Genomic DNA, 18,085 nt, shown 5'->3' with positions numbered 1-18,085 from the left:
AACCAATCTTGTAACACATCAGCATGGAAAGCAAGAGGGTCCTAACCATGGCTTAGTATTCTCCAGAAGGAACTGTTGTTTCTAGTTTCTTCTATTTTTTGCTCAGTAGATTGGAATCTTAATGAGGATCGGACTCTAACAAAGCAAAGACGAGCTTTGCTGTTCCTCAAAATCTCAAACTGACATAGAAAATATTGAGTTTGAACATCTTTTCTTAAAAAGGTCAAGCTGTTAATTTGAGAACCGCTCTATGATTTCTCCAACTGGAATCACTCCAAACACGTTCCTGCACCTACACCACAGGCTGCGTATCCTCAGACCATCTTAGAGTTTAAATAATCATTTTTATTCACCTATAGTAGATGGTAAATTCAAGCTAAAGCTCTGTGTTACGGATGTAACCGGTTGGTCTATAACGGTGTTTATATAAAGTGGCTGTAAATTCCCACCCGTTTCTGGCCCTTGAATGCATCATGCCCCGTTTCCCCACCTTCACTTCCGTTTGCAGCATTGTCGGGCTCGTTAGTGCGTATATAGGCACCAGGTGTGCCCGCCAAGTTTAGAGAGTCGGATCCATTGTGGCGTGCAGTTGGATCTGTTGGATAAGCGCTGGCGCCGTGCTGCGCCAAGATTTGGATCCTGCACATTTGTGCTGATGGTAGGATAAATGGATTTTTGTTATCTGTGCAATGTTAGGCCGCTTTTTATATTGTTGCTACTATCTTATGACGTGCTTTCTAATTGCTTTTTAGGATGCATTTCAGTGGTTCTTCGCTGCAGCATCTGAGGGTACGCTGTTGCGTGGCTGATTAAGGTAACAGTTTTTCATCTTGCCTTGAGTGGTTTTATTATTGTCAGCAGACACCTTACCTGTTTTTTTGGTATTGCAGATTGCTGATGTTGCATATTGTACTCTGACCTGGGTGCATTTTTTGACGCTTTGGGTTAAATTAATAGGTTGAGCTAAAGAGCTGGAGTTGTAGCACATGCTCCACAGAACCAAACTGTTAGTTCGTATTTTGTTGTTTTGTTTTATGAATTAGTTGATTGGGCGCAGCGTCATAGGACTGTGCTGACGCAACGTGAGACTTGTTTTTTTGTGTTTTGTCTAACATTAATTTGTGTCCTTAATTTGTGTGGTTACTAATTTGGTTTGCAGTTTTTTGTTTGTCTCAAATTGCTTCGAGTGTCCTGAGTTGCTGTTCTGTATTGGGTTTTAAAGTAGAATAATGTCTATTTTTAATATTGTAAAAGAATGTATAAATAAAACATATTTTGTATACTATTTCTGTTTCATCATTTTAAGCCAGACCTACCTGGGTACTTTTAATTGGGAGACCGTAGGCTACTTGATGAGATTTAAGAAGTCTACCAGTTGGCTTTAAGGCCACGTCCTCTTGTCACAATCTGGGTTCTTCCCCCGTGTTACACATAAGGTCTGGTGTAGTTGTTAATTTTGCTTCCAGGTAGACTTTGTCACTGCTTCCTCTAAAAGCACGTGATATTCATCTTAACATGAATCCACTTTATTTCATTCTGAATTATTTATCTGGCAGACCATTAACATAATTGATTTAATTCAGTTAGCCTTTGTGGTCCTAATCCCACAATATCATGTTCATTTGCATATCTAAAATTTTTTCTAATTGCCTACATGTGCATCTTAATGAAAACTATTGCGTGGTGTGTCACTTTAAGTTATACTTTGGCAAGCTTATAAGAAACTAAATGAAAACGGAGCAGATAACATCCTCCCTGCTGTGCACACCAGGAGATAGTCTGAGCCAGTAGCATAAAGCTTTATTGGTTTTTCTCTGCTGGGACCACAGTGCATGCTTGTGGAAAAAGTATGTGTGTAACTGCAGACCCACAGAGAGAGCTGACAGCAAGGTTAAGAGGTGATATTAAATATCTAAGAGCAGTTCCAAGCTGTAGGGCACATGAAGAAATTAGGGAGCGATGAGTGATGTTTTACTGTTTTCAGTTTGGAGGCAAGTGATTGCATTTGATTTGTGTTTATAATGGATCTTGTGAATATTTAATATGACCTCTGGTGCCTTTTAGCAATCTCTATCTATATCCCTGTCCTGAAGGATATGACACATTACTGCAGCTTGGATGCCTCAGCTGGAGATGCATGAACTTGCTCTGGGCCATTCCTGAGGTCAAACTTAACCATATGCTCAGCTGCTTCTGCCCTCTTGTTTTTTGCATTTCTTTCCAGTTTTTAAAAATTGCAAACACACTAGTTTACATGGTTTAATATTTCTTTAAAATACATAGTATGAAGAACACAGCAGCATAGTTTGTAGACCTAAAACAAACATGCAAAAAACCTTATTCCTTATATTTACTTTAAAATGGAGTTTCCTGGTTCTGTGGAAATGGAAACAGTCCATTTTTCTCAACCCTCGTCCTCACATTTCACTCTCCTGCATGTTTTAGGTGTTTCCTTTCTGACTGAAATTAGTGGGTGGATATCAATGCACTTGCACATCTAAAAGATGAAAGACTTTTGGTACTGGGAGACACTGGGCTAAACAACCACATAAAGCAACACATCCTGACAAAGTCTAAAGAAATACATGAGAAACAAAATAAGAAACATTTGTCTTACAAAATCATTTTCGTAGTTGAGCAAACCATGATGAGAACTGCTCTCTATAAAGGCTGACAACATGAAACTTAAACAGGAGAGATGGATTTTGTTTCCTTTTAAAGAGGCATTTAGAAATTTCTGATTTTACAGTAATTTACTTTTAAGAAGCCAGTCTGGAAGGATTGATTATACTTGGGTAGTAATTACTGAAGGATGTCTTATTTGTTGATCTGAACACAAACTTCAAGAAATATTACACTTTCTCACTGATTTTGTCAGGAGATGGAAGAAAGAAGCAGAAAAACAATTTATTTTAAAAACATTCCTCACAAACATGTTTTTTTCTACTTTCAATTTTTTTTCTTGTTCTTTGTACTGAATATACGTAGTTAGTTATCTGTATAGTATTTGTAAATCTCAGACGTGTGCAGGAAAGGTATTTTGTGTTATAGTGAAACGAATTCTCTTGTTTGCATTTCTGACTAATTCAATAAAATATATCTATTTATATCAGGATCTTGTCTAATGGCAGATTTTTATGTGCACATGTTGCTTAATTTGCTTAATGGATTTTTTTTTCTTTTTAAGAAAAGGCAAATATTGTTTAGATAAAACAAAATTGTCAAGACTTGAAAATTACTTTGATGCTTGCCATCCAATCTGACTGAGCCTAAACTATTTTACAATAAAAGAATGGCCAAACATTTAGATGGGCAAAGCTGGTGAAAACAAATACTCCCAAAATTGCAGCCGTAGTTGAAGATAAATAAATGACGCACATTTCAGCTTTTTATTAGTAGATTTTTAGAAACATCTTACTTTCCTTCCTCTACACAATTATGAATTGGAGTTGAGTTAATACATAAAATCTTAATAAAAAAGTGATTTTTGTTTTTTTGACTGTACCATGAAATACTGAGAGGTTTAAGGAGTCTGAATAATTTTGTAAACTCTGTACATATATAAATACTTAAAATAATTCAAGCGGAACATTGCTGAAGTCTAATTTTCTTTAAAGTCACCATTTTTTAGTACATTTAGTTCAGCCCTATAAGAACTGAGATTTATATCCTTTCATGGTAGCAGCAGAGATACTAAATGCTTTTTACGTTGAAGATGTGCAGCAGCTTTTACAGCTTTTTGTGTCTGTGAAAGGACAGAAGTTGTCTGCTGGCTGGACTCTCTCCAGACTCTCTTATCAGCAGCCACTCTGTGCCGGAGGCTCAATGAATGGATGGATGGCACATAACACTTATTCTAAAACGGTCCCATGATGAATGGCCCCAATTATGACCGTGACCTTTCTCTAGTGGTTATTCAATATTTCCCTCCCAATTCCTGTCAAAGACTTTCTGTTGGTCTATTTACTCTCCGGCTCCCATGAGTCCAACTGTCTCTTCCATCTTTTGTTATTCATCTGTCTCAGTGGGGCCAATGTGTATGTGGTTGGTTTTGATAAAAATTTACAATCATAATAAAAAAACATAAATTTTAATTCAAACACAGCTTTGTGGCAGAACGACAAGCTCTGATTTGTAGTGATCCAAGAGTTTGACTTTTTTCCCCCTAAAATACAGTATCTACACTGCATTGTAATACAAGCGTCATATTTGGATATGTACCACTGTTTTTGTTATGGACTTAAATCTTCATCTTAATCTTAAGACTCTTGTTTTACAATATCCTACAACCAAAGAGCTTTTATTTACTGATCAGGCAGGTGTTTATGAAGTGACTATGTCTTGACCAGAGCAACTCAAATTTAACAAGTGTGTTATGTGGAATTTGATATGTTGGATGCAACAGGCAAACCTAGTCATGAAAAGGAAATTGTTCAGGAATGGCTGGACAACAAATTTCTATGTAAGAAATTTGTTTCTCTAAAGAACTGTGAGCTACAATTTTTGTCTGATATGTCTAAATTAAATTGTCAAATTACAAATGATAAGAAAGGGTCAACAGCAGGAGAACACATTGCAGGCATTGAATTGACAAGAAAGGTTCTTCTAAGAAAAATTATTTTAAGTAAAAGCTGTGAGAAATTGTTCTGTCAGGAACTGGATCATGACGTATACTTTTTCACCGTGAAATAGAAACTTTTATTTTGAAATGCAATCTGTTTTTGCTTGGATCCTTTGGGCAGCTTGGTCAAAAGGTGATCTATTTATGTAACTAAATAGATCACTTGATCTGGGGCAGGTTAAGTGTGCAGCATAACCTAAGTTAGTAAATCCCTTAAGATCGAAAGTGAACCAGCACGTCTCAAAGCTCAGGGTTTAACCAGAAGTTACCTTCCTGTACAATAATCTTGCTTCATAAAGACACTTTCTGTGTAAATTATGAGACAAATGATTAATGTCGGCATGATTTAGTCTCCAAAAATGAGGATTTTAAACTAAAAATACAGAAAGAGAGATTTTTGCACTGTAAACTGTTGACATTTGGAAATGTGACACTACCAACCTGTGCAAAACAGCCAAAATAATGAACATATTTATTCAGCAACCTACCCGCCAGTTAGCCTTCTGTTGTTTTTTGTCAAAGAAAGAGGCAACTGTGGACTTGCTTAGTGTAACGTGCTTCTGTGTCAAGTGCTAGTTATTACGCTGCTTACTAATCTACTTAAGTCTTCACTTTGTGTCACGTGTCCGTGAGTGTGACTGTGACGCTATTAGGATGGACTGGAAACTGTTTTCTACAGCAGTTGTTCTTAAATGTGTTGAGTAAGGTGTATGTCACCAAAGCTGCTGTTGGACTGTAAATGAAGCAAGTCTCTAAAACAACTCGTCTCCAAATGGAGTCACTGTTTACACACATTAGTGAGGGCTTTAAACAAGAAAGCACCTGTATGCATAGGTGAATCAACGAATGCACTGTATTTTAGTTAGCCAATTATCCCAATTATTTTTCTAAAATAGAAAAAAAATGTTAAAATACCAGTTATGTCACTCATGTCTATTTAAAGACAATTAACTTGTCTTAAGCTTCTGGTTTTACATCGATACTTCAATGTACATTTCGAAGAACCCTGGTGGAAAGAGTCTAGCAATATCACAGGAGCACCAACTGAATCACTACATGGAAACATAAGTAACAGTATCTGGCAGTCAACAATGTACGAGTCTTCTTGATTCTTGACAGAAGTTAAGACCATTTATATTAACAGAAGTTCTGCATATGTACACACAGAGGTGGATGTTCTACCAAAGGTTGAAGCTATATAACCAAAACAATATCTGCAGGTTTGGAAGCAAAGTCAAACTGAAATGTTTGTTTGTATAAAACATAATTAAAAACAAAAAATGCTAGAGAGGGCTGTAAAATGCCACACAACTAAAACGAGACGCCAGGAAAGCAGGTTGTTGCCTCACAATCAATCCCAATCTAACCTCTGTTTTCTGCTTGTAACTCTCCGGTGAGCGTTTGCTGCCTAGCACCCGCTCTACTCAGCAGGGATTAGACACACAAAGACGCCCACACCCACCTTCATGTGTGTACACAAAGCAGAAACCACACACAAGCCTCGGAAAGTGGCTGTAGCAGTGGACACAGCAGGAGGCCAGGGGGCTGGTTCTGAAAAGTACAATTTACAAAGAGGGAGACGGCGCTCTGAGTTGGCCACAGAGGCGATCTGATCGACCCTAATGAGTGTGGTGAGTGCTTTTGGCCGTTCTGTAATAACTGTTGCTGTGGGATCTACTTTCTCTGAGAACAATGGTGTGAATGAGGTGGGTTGGTGCCTCAGCCTTCACTTGTGTATGTGTTTTGCATTTTGAGTGTATGCACTCCTTTTTGTTAAAGCTCATTAAGAACAATGCTGCAATCACATTCAAGTTCACATATTTGTGTTTTGCTCACCAACAGCAGCAAAATCAGCTCGTTGTTTTGGCCCCCTGTTGCCATCAAATCAGTTTCACAAGAGTTGTTGAACTCATCACACCATATTTCAAAATTAACTCCTGTTTAACAGCCAAATCCTAGTGATCCTTTACACAGGCCAAGTAAATTAGAAAATCGTAGAAAAATTATTTAGTAATTTAGTTGGTTAGTAATTTAGTCACAGGATAAAACTCAAACAAATGTAATGCACACAGTGATATATTCATAATATTTATTTGCTTCTTGTTAATTCAGTCGTTAGAACAAATGAAAATAACTTCAGAAGAGAAATGTTATATAATTGCCTGCACAGTCCTGGAGAACACTGCTGATTTGACAGTTTCCCAGCAGATAGTTGTTGACATCCTCCATAGGTTTACCCAAAAAAGCCCAAAAGTGCTTCACAAAAAATTGAGAGCATGAGCAACAACTGGCACATTTCTTATGCTGTCATTTTGTAGACGGAGACACCCTCACTTTTAATTTTATGCACATTTAAACATTGACTCTGCAGCTTAGACCTTTGCGAAATATATTTTTTATTATGTTTTGCTAATTTTCAAATGAAAAAAAAATTAAAGCTTCCAGCTGTTCATTCTCAAGTTGACTGCCCCTGTCTGGTATGCTAATAAATTACCCAGAGCAGTAAAGTGGATGACTACAGAGGAATCTTGCTGACTCCGACATTGTCGGGCCTTTTACCTTCTGTCTCTTTGACAAATGTGTGCATGTGGCATTTTGTGGAGCAGCAATCAGAAGAATGGTTTGAAAGTCATGATATACTTTTTGATCTTGCAACTATACAGACCATGTGAGACAGAGTGATTGTGCATCAGTAGCACTTCCTACAAATTTTGCTTAGACAAAGTATTTCTCTCACTAGTTTGGGTATCAAGAAATTATTTTTTAATGGTTCCGGCTTTCTGTATTTATGTTTGATATGAAGACTTTTGTTTGTGTTGATTCTACTCTGAACAAGGTAATGCAATGTTTAAAACATCACAAATCCTATTTTCTCCATTTTTGCTTTGTGCTATTAGTTCATGTGAAAAAGTTACAGGCATTAAGATTGCAAGCAATTATGGATTGATTTTGTTTTCATATATGTCTCAAAAATATTGATTATATGAGAACAAAATCTAGTTACTTTTGACATGCATCAGTTTACATTTAAAATAGAAAAACACCTGAATAACAACCTACCAGGTACGTAAAGAAGGTGAATGTTTGAAGGTGTAATTTAGATCTCTAGGTGGTTTGTACACATGAAGTAACTTATCTGCACAACACCAAAATTTACTAAAGTATAATGGAGAGAATATATAACTTATATAACACAATTCTCAGATTAGTTGTTTGTTTTTTTCCTGTGGAAGATGCAGGTTAAAATGAAAACCTTAAACTGTTTTAATTAGATTTCACATGTCCCTACAATAGATTTAAAAAGTTAGCTAAAAGCTCTTTTTGGTTTTTCTTTGTTTCTTCTTAACATGGCAGGCAAACCTGCAACACATCACAGAAGAGATGATGAAGGTGCTATACCTACACCATGCAAGCTGCCAAATCTTGAAGAAGCATGTGCCAAACCACATTTTGTTTTACCACAAGTGAACATGATGTATTTCGCTCAGCTACAAAGTTTTCACCACAGCCTTCTACAGGGCGATAATGAGCTGGTTTATACACAGTCTACTAAAGAGAGAGGTGGGAAAAAAACCAGAATATCAGTGTGTTTTAAATACTTGTTCCTGACAGATAAGGTAACCCAGTAGAAAAACAGCTTCTTTACTGCATCAAATTACAGCGAGCCATGCTCTATATTTTTTTTCTTCTGCTCATGATCCAACATTTTTCATCCGCTTCATGTTTGGCACCGATGCCTGACTGGAAACACCGTCTCTGCCAGCACTTATTGCCAATTCGGTTACAAAAATCTGGCTGCACAAGAGACTCCAACAAATACCTGTAGTGGAACCTAGTAGGCGAGAATGGAGAATTTTATGTCTCAGACTTTGAGCAGATGCCAGAGGCAGATTTAGATTTTAGTCATGCTTCTGCTTCCAATAAAAACCATACAGAGGATCTGGTTGTGACACCTGGCACCATCTGCATCTTTAGTTTGAAAGAACTGGCTGCAGCTGTGAAACTAATAATTCATCTAAACTCGTACATGGTTAGAGGGGCATTTTCAACATATGTAAAAATATACAAAAATTATATATATACAAGATTGTCAAAAATTATACACAGCAGAGGTTTCAACAGTGATAACATAGTTGGGATGTTAACTTCAACGTTTAATAGATGACGAGAAAAAGTAGTTGGGTGTAAAATCACAATAGTGAATCCAATTTTTAGGAAAGGGGATCAAAACGTTTTGCTGATACCGAGGGATCACACGTTCCTCTACTTACTCTGGCTTTGGAAAAGATATGACTGTCGAACCAAAATATTCAATGCTGCTTTGTTCCTGACTGTGGAACCGTGGACTTCCCCTTGCTGTGGTTCTGATGGGAGCTGGGTTGTTTGGTCCACATTTTGTTTTAGCAGAGTATATCTTGATGAGGTGATGAGGTTAAATTAAAGGATATAAGGATCTTGTATGATCCAAGCAAGAGCAAGTCAAGAGGAAATCGTCTGGTGTCAAAACTTCAGAGTGTTATGTCATAATACTCAACCAGAAAAAGTCTTGATTGCCAGCAATAGGTTGGTCAGTTTGTGCCTCAGAGGAGTTCAGGTATCTTGGCGTCTCGTTCACAACTGACTGAAGGATGTAACAAGAAATAAGTAGCCATATTGAGGCCTTTTGGGGAGTAATGTAGACATTGCTTCAGTCTGACATGCTCCAAATGGATTTGAACTAAATTCCACTCTTGAGAATCAAAAGAACAAGATATTGGATAAAAGTAGCCAAAAAGAGCTTCATAATGTCGGATTTATTTTCTTGTTTTTTAGTTACAATCTCAACACTGTACAGTGGGACACTCTGCAACCTTATTTGTTGCCGGGTATGAAATTGGGACACAGCACATAAATCACCTGTCTGATTTACTCAGCAATGCTAACTGTGAACATGAATGAGTTTGTTCTGAGAAAGGATTGAATGTTTCTCTGGGTGATGATTGCTGTAAGTGTTTAGCACAAAGAGGAATTATGGTGGAGCTAAATGGATTAGTGGAAGGAGGTTTACCTTGGACTCTCAGCTGCAGAAGAAGAAATGCTGATGCCGTCTTACTTCAAAATATAATTTAAGCTTTTCAACTCAAGGTAAAAAAAAAAAGATCCTTTTTAGGTCAGTTTCACTCAAACAAACCTTGTGTTTCATCTCTAAAATTAACATGTGAAGCTTATGTGGGGGAGAAAAATACTATACCGAGACATTTTTTAAATAAATGTATGAAACAATGAGTTTCTAAAGAAGACCATTATGATAGGCGCTTTTAAGAACCTCAGTATTTTTCCTACACTTACAGTAAATACGTCTCTTCTCTCATTTACTTCCAGACTCCTTCAGATCTTTACTGGCAGGACAAATTTTGACGCAGTTTAATTAGTGCCAAGCTGCTACACAGGAAACTATAAACACCCCATTATTACAAAAATACTATGTTCCTTCTCCACCAACATTAATCCAACAATAGTCAGGAAGCAATTGGCCATCATGAATTCCCCCTCTCTGAACAATTTATTTTTTTGCCCTCCTCTCTCGTATTTTGTCTCAACAACAGAGGATAAGAATAACATTGCAAAGCTACAAAGGAGTCTTTTTATCTCTGTCATTCTTTGTCTAGCTGTGTTTGTATCAGTGAAACTAGTGGCTGCTAGTATGATTTCTCTTCTGTTTTCTCATCGTCATTCAGCCATTCTCTCTCCCTCACAAACACATGACTGGACCAAAGGGGGAATTTGGGTTTTTATTATTAATTATTCAGGCACGTAGCAGAAAGCGTCACAATCAATGAACACAAATGAGTCTCCCTTCACAAGTGTTTATTAATAGACCATACAAGGCTGTTCTAAAGGCCGCGGGTAGTAGGATCATTTCCTGTTCGTTCACACATCGTAAATATTTGAGCGGTAATATACAAGAACCTGTAAGTATTTAGTCTGTGAACCTGTATGTGTGCATGCTTGTAGATTTGCAGCCATGATATGGAGACATGTGTAAGCGTAGAAATGTGTTTTTGAAGTCTAATGATTTATTAGTTGTAACATGATAGAAAAAATGATTATAGTAACTTAGAATTATTTAAATAACATCCTAAATACCACATAAAATGTTTGATCCCTTTCTTACTTTCTTTGTCAGTTTTGATTGTTTCATATCTGATAAGGAGATGTCTATGAGAGGATGTTTAGTGAAAAATTTAAACAAAAAACATTGATTTTATTTAATTTATTTTCACAGCTCAGAGTTAGGAAAATGTGCTTATATGACTACAATAAATCTATAAGCAGAAGGTCAGTCATGGTTATTGTGAAAATTTCCCATTATGAGTATTGACTTGTGTTAGGTTTGATCTATTTCTCAAGTTCTGAGTAATTCCCAGGTTGTTTTATATTTAGCTCTGCTCATAATATGTCAAATGGTACAAGAAGTCACCAGTTTCAAGCAGGAATCACAGAAACACTAGCTAAATAAGATTTAATAAACATTTTCTATTACTTAATTTTTATCATTCTTGAACAAACTTAACAACAAAAGCATAAAAAATAAACAGATGCAAAATCTTTTGTCTAAGGCAATAAAATGTGATGAGGTCGGTAGGGATGAAATTGGTTTATGACTGGCACATGATAAATTGACCTGGAGTCACAGCTAGTACAAACAGCCACAAACAAAACAAAGCTAAAGACTCCAACAAAATGAAAAATAAAATAAAAAAAATCTGAAAAATAAAATTCAAACAACAAAAAAGCCAAGTACTGCCTCACTGTCTCCAACACAACTAGCAAAGAAGAGCTTCCTCCTTCTTTCGTTTTCGATCAGTGGGTGTCCAAAACATCCACTGATAATGAAACAAAAAGGAACCTGCATGCCTTGGTCTTATAGAGAGGTTATTGCATTGAATAATCACTATTGCTTTTGGAAAAAAAAACCATTGCTTCTCAAGAAAATGTCTAAGATCACAAACAGTTCCTGTTGCACAAGTTTAACACCTCTATCCCACTCATCTGTGATGGCTGGTGTAACATCAGGAGGCATTTTGTGATTAGCTACATAACCAACAAGTGACAGTGGGTTTTACAGGAAGGGAACCCACACACTGCACAGAGCTGCTGTTGCCCATTTCAAAAGGAAGGCTCTTTCTAAATCAATTTCTACCAATTATTGGGCAATCCTAAAGATTTCTTTTAGAGTGATGTAAAGATGTCAAAAAACAAGCCCCTGCTATGGCCTGTCAGGTCTTTTTTAACTTAAAATAATGTGTTTATGAGTGTCTATGTGAAAATATCCATTTAACAATGGGTTACTGTATATTCCCCAAACAGTTGTGGTAAAATTTCCCATTTGTCTAGGTTTGGGTTTCATTCGTACTGATTATCTGTGGCTTAAAATTCACCTTCTGGTAATACCATGTCTGAGAGGTCTCTTGGTCAATATTCTCATATTACATCTGCTTGCCTCTTTTCTATTAAATTGTTGGGTGTTCTTTCCATCTCTGGTCAAATATTCATGGCAGGTTTTTTCTTGTTTTTCCTAAGAAAAATTGATTAGGAGGAACTTATTAGAGCCGGGAAATCTTCAGGATCTTTAGGACCTTTTAATTTTAATAACTTTTCTTAGTTTAAGAGACTGTAACAGTACCATTCCAAGACTATTATTAGGCTAAATATGGAATCATTTCTCATTTTTATTTTTTATTTTGCTCTAATCTTTGGTTCATTTTTAGTCTATAACTTGATTTCTTGGTTTCTTGGTTTTTTTTCTATGATCTGATGCCAATTTTATGACATAAAAATGTTAGAAATAAAAGAAAAATCACACATTGACACGTTAAAGAATTATTTTATCCACTGTATGAAGTTGAACATGATGTTCCGAGAATTTCAGGAGAAATAGGACAGAATGCACCCAGAAATGAAATGTGCCATCCATCATAACTCAAATACAAATTGGGTTCTGTCCCAGATATGCTGTGCATGTCTTAGTGTTTGAATATTTGTAGCTGCTGGTGGGCAACTTAGTGTGGAGGAGAGATTGGTGGTCAGCAGGATGTGGTGAGGGCCAGAATGAGAATCCAAAAATGCAGACAATAGTTTGACAGCTGACAAACTCCACAGCAGAGCCTGTTGAAAAGACAGGATGGCAGAGGAAGTCATCCCAGACATGCTAATGAGCCCTTGATTGTGTTTGCATTGGCAAGAATGTACTGCAAGCAGAAATTTGTATTCAATAACGCTGAGTGCACTGGATGCTGGACTTTGTATGGTCTGTTTAAAGCTGAGTATGACTCAAGAAACCAAGGGAAAATAATCACTGTTTTCTCATAATTTTGTTGCTTTGCTTTGATGTAAAGAAGCTTTTGCATTCTAGATAGTTTCATTGACAACTGTTCATTTGTCAATGAATATGTTCACATGCCAAGACGAGTAGCTTTTTATTGGATTGGATTTTTATTCTTCCAGATGCACATTTCTGAGGTCAGACACTGATGTTGGCAGATAAGACTTTTCCAAACTTTTTCTGTGGGGTAGAGATCAAGAGTCTAGTCAAATTCTTCCACATCAAACACACTCATTCATGTCTTTATGGAGCTTGTGTGTACTTGCTGTCATATCCTGCTTGTACGTGGGTTAATGCCAATATTTTGCTCAGTGAAATGGTGAAGGAAGCATTTTTAGAGCTTTGTGCTGAAACCCCCATGGGGTGGTCAGCTTTCAAAACTTAACCTGAAGTATATCAGTGCCTTATTCAGGAGGCTACAAGGAACCCAGAACAACATTTCAAGTACTACAGGCCCCAGATACCACCTTTGTTAAATATAGTGAAACACACTGTGATGTGTGCAGTTTACTACATTTGGCATAAAAAGCAAACACAGCATTTGAATAGAAAAGCCAACAGCTGATAGTCAAACATGGTTATGGTAGTGTGATGGTGCTGTGCTGCTTCAGGAACTGGGTGAGTTGCTCACAAAATCCAGACTCCGATTTGAGTGTAATGCTGTTACCTGACCTTAAACAGGCTGTTGTTAATTAACTTAAACTTAATATCTCACAACACCATGCAATTTCAGTAGAGATTTAAATTTTCAGTTTTTTTGTAGTGGAGACTCTCTTCCCAATTTTCTATGCTGGAGGGTCTTTCCGGGTGTAAGTTATTGTCCAGAAGAAGGTTTCTGAGACATTTACAATATAATGAGCATGAATCCTGACTGCAGATGCTGTGGGATGAGCACAGCCTTATCTCTACGAGCCAAGAAGCCTCTGGATCCCCCGGCTCATCACTGAGCACATGATTACCTTCCCTCTGAATCTCTGTTTTTTCATTAGATCTAGAAGCTTGCTCTGATAAAAGTGATGGAAATCTGACATTTGCTTTAAAAGTGGGAAAGAATGGAGACTACAACACCTGTACTGTTGAAAAAGGCAAAGAAGCTGGAAATGGGTATTTTAGTTCATTTAAATGAACTATCCATTTGTACTCAGAAATTGGTGAAATTCTGAGTATAAAAAAGGGGGACAATTTCAGTCCCTCCTGAAATCTGAGGAGGATAAATAGTGGACTGAGCTGTCTGTATCTCTTTGCTCCCAGTGATTAGCTCTATTTGTCATAAGACAGTGAGAGAGAAACTGGAATGGGAATCTCATAAGAGTCCTAGATTAATGGATTATAGATGAATGGGCCTTTTTTTTTCTCACTGGCTGATAAATGAAACTTCATTCGCCTTCCACTGTTTAATCTGAGTTTCCCTAAGAGTTTTCCCCCTTTGTACGGGAAACTTTGCTTTGTTATCTTTTAACATGAAAGAATCGGACTTTTAAGTTCCTGTTGAGTGCAAACTGTTTCATGTCTCGTCTCTTCACCCTGAGTCACCAGATGACTCTTGAAGCATTTACTTTATATTAATTAGATACTTGTCTGTCAGATAAATATGATAGTAGTTGACTGTCATTTCCTGGATTAGTTTTTTTTTAGAGGCCATAAACTTTAGAGACACAATTTCCTAATGTACCGATGAAGCAGAAGATTCTCTCTCTGGTTTGCTTTAGATTTCATCAGCTTTTTGCAGATAGTGAGCTTCTGTCGGGTGCATTAAATGAAGACCTCTAGCAAGAAATGGAGTGCGGTACAGCAGAGTGTCTAATAGGATGAACTGCTTCCTCCAAATCAGAGACCAAAAAAAAGTAAAAAGTTGGATCAACCAGGGCTTGGATGCAATCTGCTGCCTTAAGTGGAGCCACTTATCGGCGAGTCTCCTTTTTCACCTTCAACATTGGGGTCTAACCCAAAGTTTTGCCCATTCATGCCAGGGGCTGAAGGTGCCCCAATTCTTTTTCTGATGTAGGAGAGGCTACCCGGCTCCACAAACTGTACATGTCGCACAGGAAAGTTTACAGCAAAACAAGACAAGATGTCACCTCAAAAAAATACACAAAAGCATATATTTTTCTTAAAAAAAAAAGTCCCTTAAAATATAGAAAAATCCTGATTTGATAAATAAATTGGGCAATAAGTTTGGTGGGCACCTGACTGTTGAGTGAACAACATGATGGGATCAAAAGAGATGTCTGAAGTCTTTAGAAATATTGTAACTGTCCTACAAGCAAGTTCACTGTGAAAGAAGAATGCAAAGCTGCTACAGAACAGTTTTGAGGAATTGGATAGCATGTTGTTTTACGATTTCAATTTCTACTTACTGAGTTCAGTCAATGATTTATAATCAACCACAACCATTTTCTTCCTGTATGCTCTGCAAGCTTCCACTTCCATAATATCCTAATGTAATTTTGAAGTTAATAATAAAACTCTCAGCACAAAATTAAAATGATAGAAAATGGGTTTTTAGTCTCCAGATTATTATGTCGAGTCACTAAGGATTTACAGAGAAATGTGATTGGCAAATGTGTCCACATTTGCATTTGACTTGCTTCAGTATCCCTGAACAGTGGGAGTGAGTGAAATCAGGATGATATAATTTTTCATATTTCTCACTGGGAGTTTTGCTTTCTGCCTCATTTTATTCCTTTCACAGCTGTCTTTCTGTACAACCTCTGTGTTCAGCGAAGCCTTAAAGAACATTAGGATGTAGAGCACAAAGGAAATAATTATTACTACTTCTTGACATCCCTCCATTGAGCCATGGCTCTTCATACAGTCAGTTTTAGTTATAACATTTTAAAAAATAAACATAAATTTCAGATAAATAATTTTGTGATTGTTTAGATTTGTTTGCTGCAAAAGGGCAAAGTCTCTCCCCAAGTATCAATTTTTGCTTTGATTGTCCTTTACAATCTGCAACCTTTTACTGGATTATTAAATGTTACCAGTCAGGTAGTGTTAAGGAAATATGGATATTGTTGAGTGTTTAATATGGCTAATCTCATGCCATGTGCGTTTAAGAGATAAACATTCCTATTTGGACAAATGTTAAGCAGAGATAAACATTCTTCTGGCAGGGCTGTAACTTAGAGCAGCCACAAAACAATATTCTCTTGAAAGGCTTTAAATTAGCAGGCCATAAATAATATCTTCCCCTGCCGAGAGGTCGAAGGTTGGGGGTTTCCCAGGGGCTCTGAGCTGCATCTGGAGTTGAGCACAGATTTCGAATCTTGGAAACATCTATGTTTAATTTCGGATACACCTTTTAAATATTGTTTGTGATAAGGCAAAGATTCAAATCTTTGGAGAAGCTGACTGCAGAGGAGCAAGATAGGTTTTGTGAAATTAACTTATAACTTTAACAACTAAAATGACTCTTGAGTTTGGTCATTAAAACTTAGGGGAAGGTTTACGTTTTTCCAAGGTGGCTCTCGGTTGGTCAACAGGAGGAACGCCTTCGTTGCATAAATTAAAATACGGAAACACCCCTTTGGTATAAGATGACGTGTAAGGAGGAAAAGTCTGGGAGAGTTTTTTTTTTCCATTTTTCTCCACGTGGGCGCCTTTGTCTGTCTCTGTGTTGTGTGTTTGTCTGTTTTCCCTTGTGTGTCTGTTATTTTGTGATAAAATGCATATCTCTGTACCTCTGCAGCTTTGTTAACTGATTCATGCGTTGCTTTGTATGAATTAAACTCTGTGATCTGTGACGTCAACACGCCTTGTTTAGTTTCGTTTTACAGCTGCCCGCTGCTCGCCGAGAGGATCCAGGGCTTTTAAGGAAGAGACGAGCCAAACGTTTTGTTCAAAGTTTTAATAAATAATTCTTCCTTTACAGTAGTTTGTCTTGTATTGACTTACTGTACTGCATGGTGCTCCCTATACTGACAAACTGCTTTAGTTACCGGTGTGCTCAGTCATGACATTGTGGCACTGAGCGATAACTCATTGCCATCACGTGTGTTGATTTTTGCTGGAAAGCGGATTGATTTCAGCATCATTCCTTACTGTGTCGGCCATGTTTTCCACTTTATTGCTGTTTGACTTACAACTCTCATCCACTACTCCTGATTTATTGTTTCACTAATAACTACCTCATCAACCAGCTATTTCTCCAGAGGTGAAGGAGATGTAGCTGGATTTGTGTTAAGGCATAAAAAAAACAAAAAAACAACACAGAGATGTTAATGGACATATGCTTGCAATAACTGTCGCACATAACGGCATGAAAAACACCTTCAAACCTCTGATGGGTTCATAAAACATTTAGGAACTAATAAGAAAAAACAAAAGACATAGATGGAGACCAATCAAGGGACTCTGATTAAACTAGCTACATCACTCTGCACCGATCATTAATATGCAGTGCGAGCTACATGACAAAAGGCCATAGTCAAGGCAATTTCATTTCCTAAGCACGGCCTCAGAGGAGTTCATTTCCAGTGCCCTCAAACCACAACTGAGTTGAAATTGCATTTCAGTGGCGAAAGCGGTGTGATTGAAGGGGGGAGCGATTCAGATTTGCCCCCATTTAAAAAGCAGAAATGACATGGTTACATGAAAATCTAGAACTGCATAAATCCAAGATTTACCCTGTAGCATTCCCTCAGTCGCTGTGAGTCGGTCTTTATTTTCAGTGTCCTGCTTCTGGAACCAATCATGCTGCACAAAAACAGGCAACATCAGCTCCACTTGTTTGCTAAGGAGATATGCGATTCACATACGAATGCAACACTAAACGCTGTTGCCCGTCACAACGGGAATGAAAATTCAGCTGAGATTGAAGACGGATGATCCTTACCACTGTCTACCGAATGGATTTTTGTTGTCTTTTCAGGAGAACATGTTTGCATTTGAATCTGTAAATGCATGGTTAAATTAGCAAGGCATTGAATGAAGTGTTGAAGCAGAAAATAACAATTAGGTATCCCACAATTTATCCAACAGAAAGTAGCACATTTTAAGTTCACAATGTTTGCATTTGTGAGAAAAAGGTTGATTTTTGCCATCATTTTGTTTAGAATATATCTAACTCCATCTGAAAAAGATAATTAGGTTTTTGT

General features: G+C 37.2%; 1 protein-coding gene across 2 annotated transcripts in view; it reads left to right on the top strand.

Annotated features, from left to right (window-relative positions):
• Positions 1–524: 524 nt before the first annotated feature.
• Positions 525–18,085, top strand: part of sphkap (SPHK1 interactor, AKAP domain containing) — a 107,458-nt gene continuing 89,897 nt past the window's right edge. Inside the window, exons 1-2 of one of the 2 annotated variants that reach the window (XM_027999020.1) lie at positions 525–658; positions 753–814. The gene's annotated coding sequence lies outside the window, so the exon portion shown is untranslated. The remainder of the gene's footprint in view (positions 659–752; positions 815–18,085) is intronic. The other variant, XM_027999022.1, reaches the window with a different exon arrangement.

Source organism: Xiphophorus couchianus, chromosome 18 (genome assembly GCF_001444195.1).
Source record: "Xiphophorus couchianus chromosome 18, X_couchianus-1.0, whole genome shotgun sequence".
In the NCBI taxonomy this organism is placed as follows: Eukaryota; Metazoa; Chordata; class Actinopteri; order Cyprinodontiformes; family Poeciliidae; genus Xiphophorus; species Xiphophorus couchianus.
Note: the sequence above shows the minus strand (reverse complement) of the source record. Positions and strands in the feature narration are given on the sequence as shown.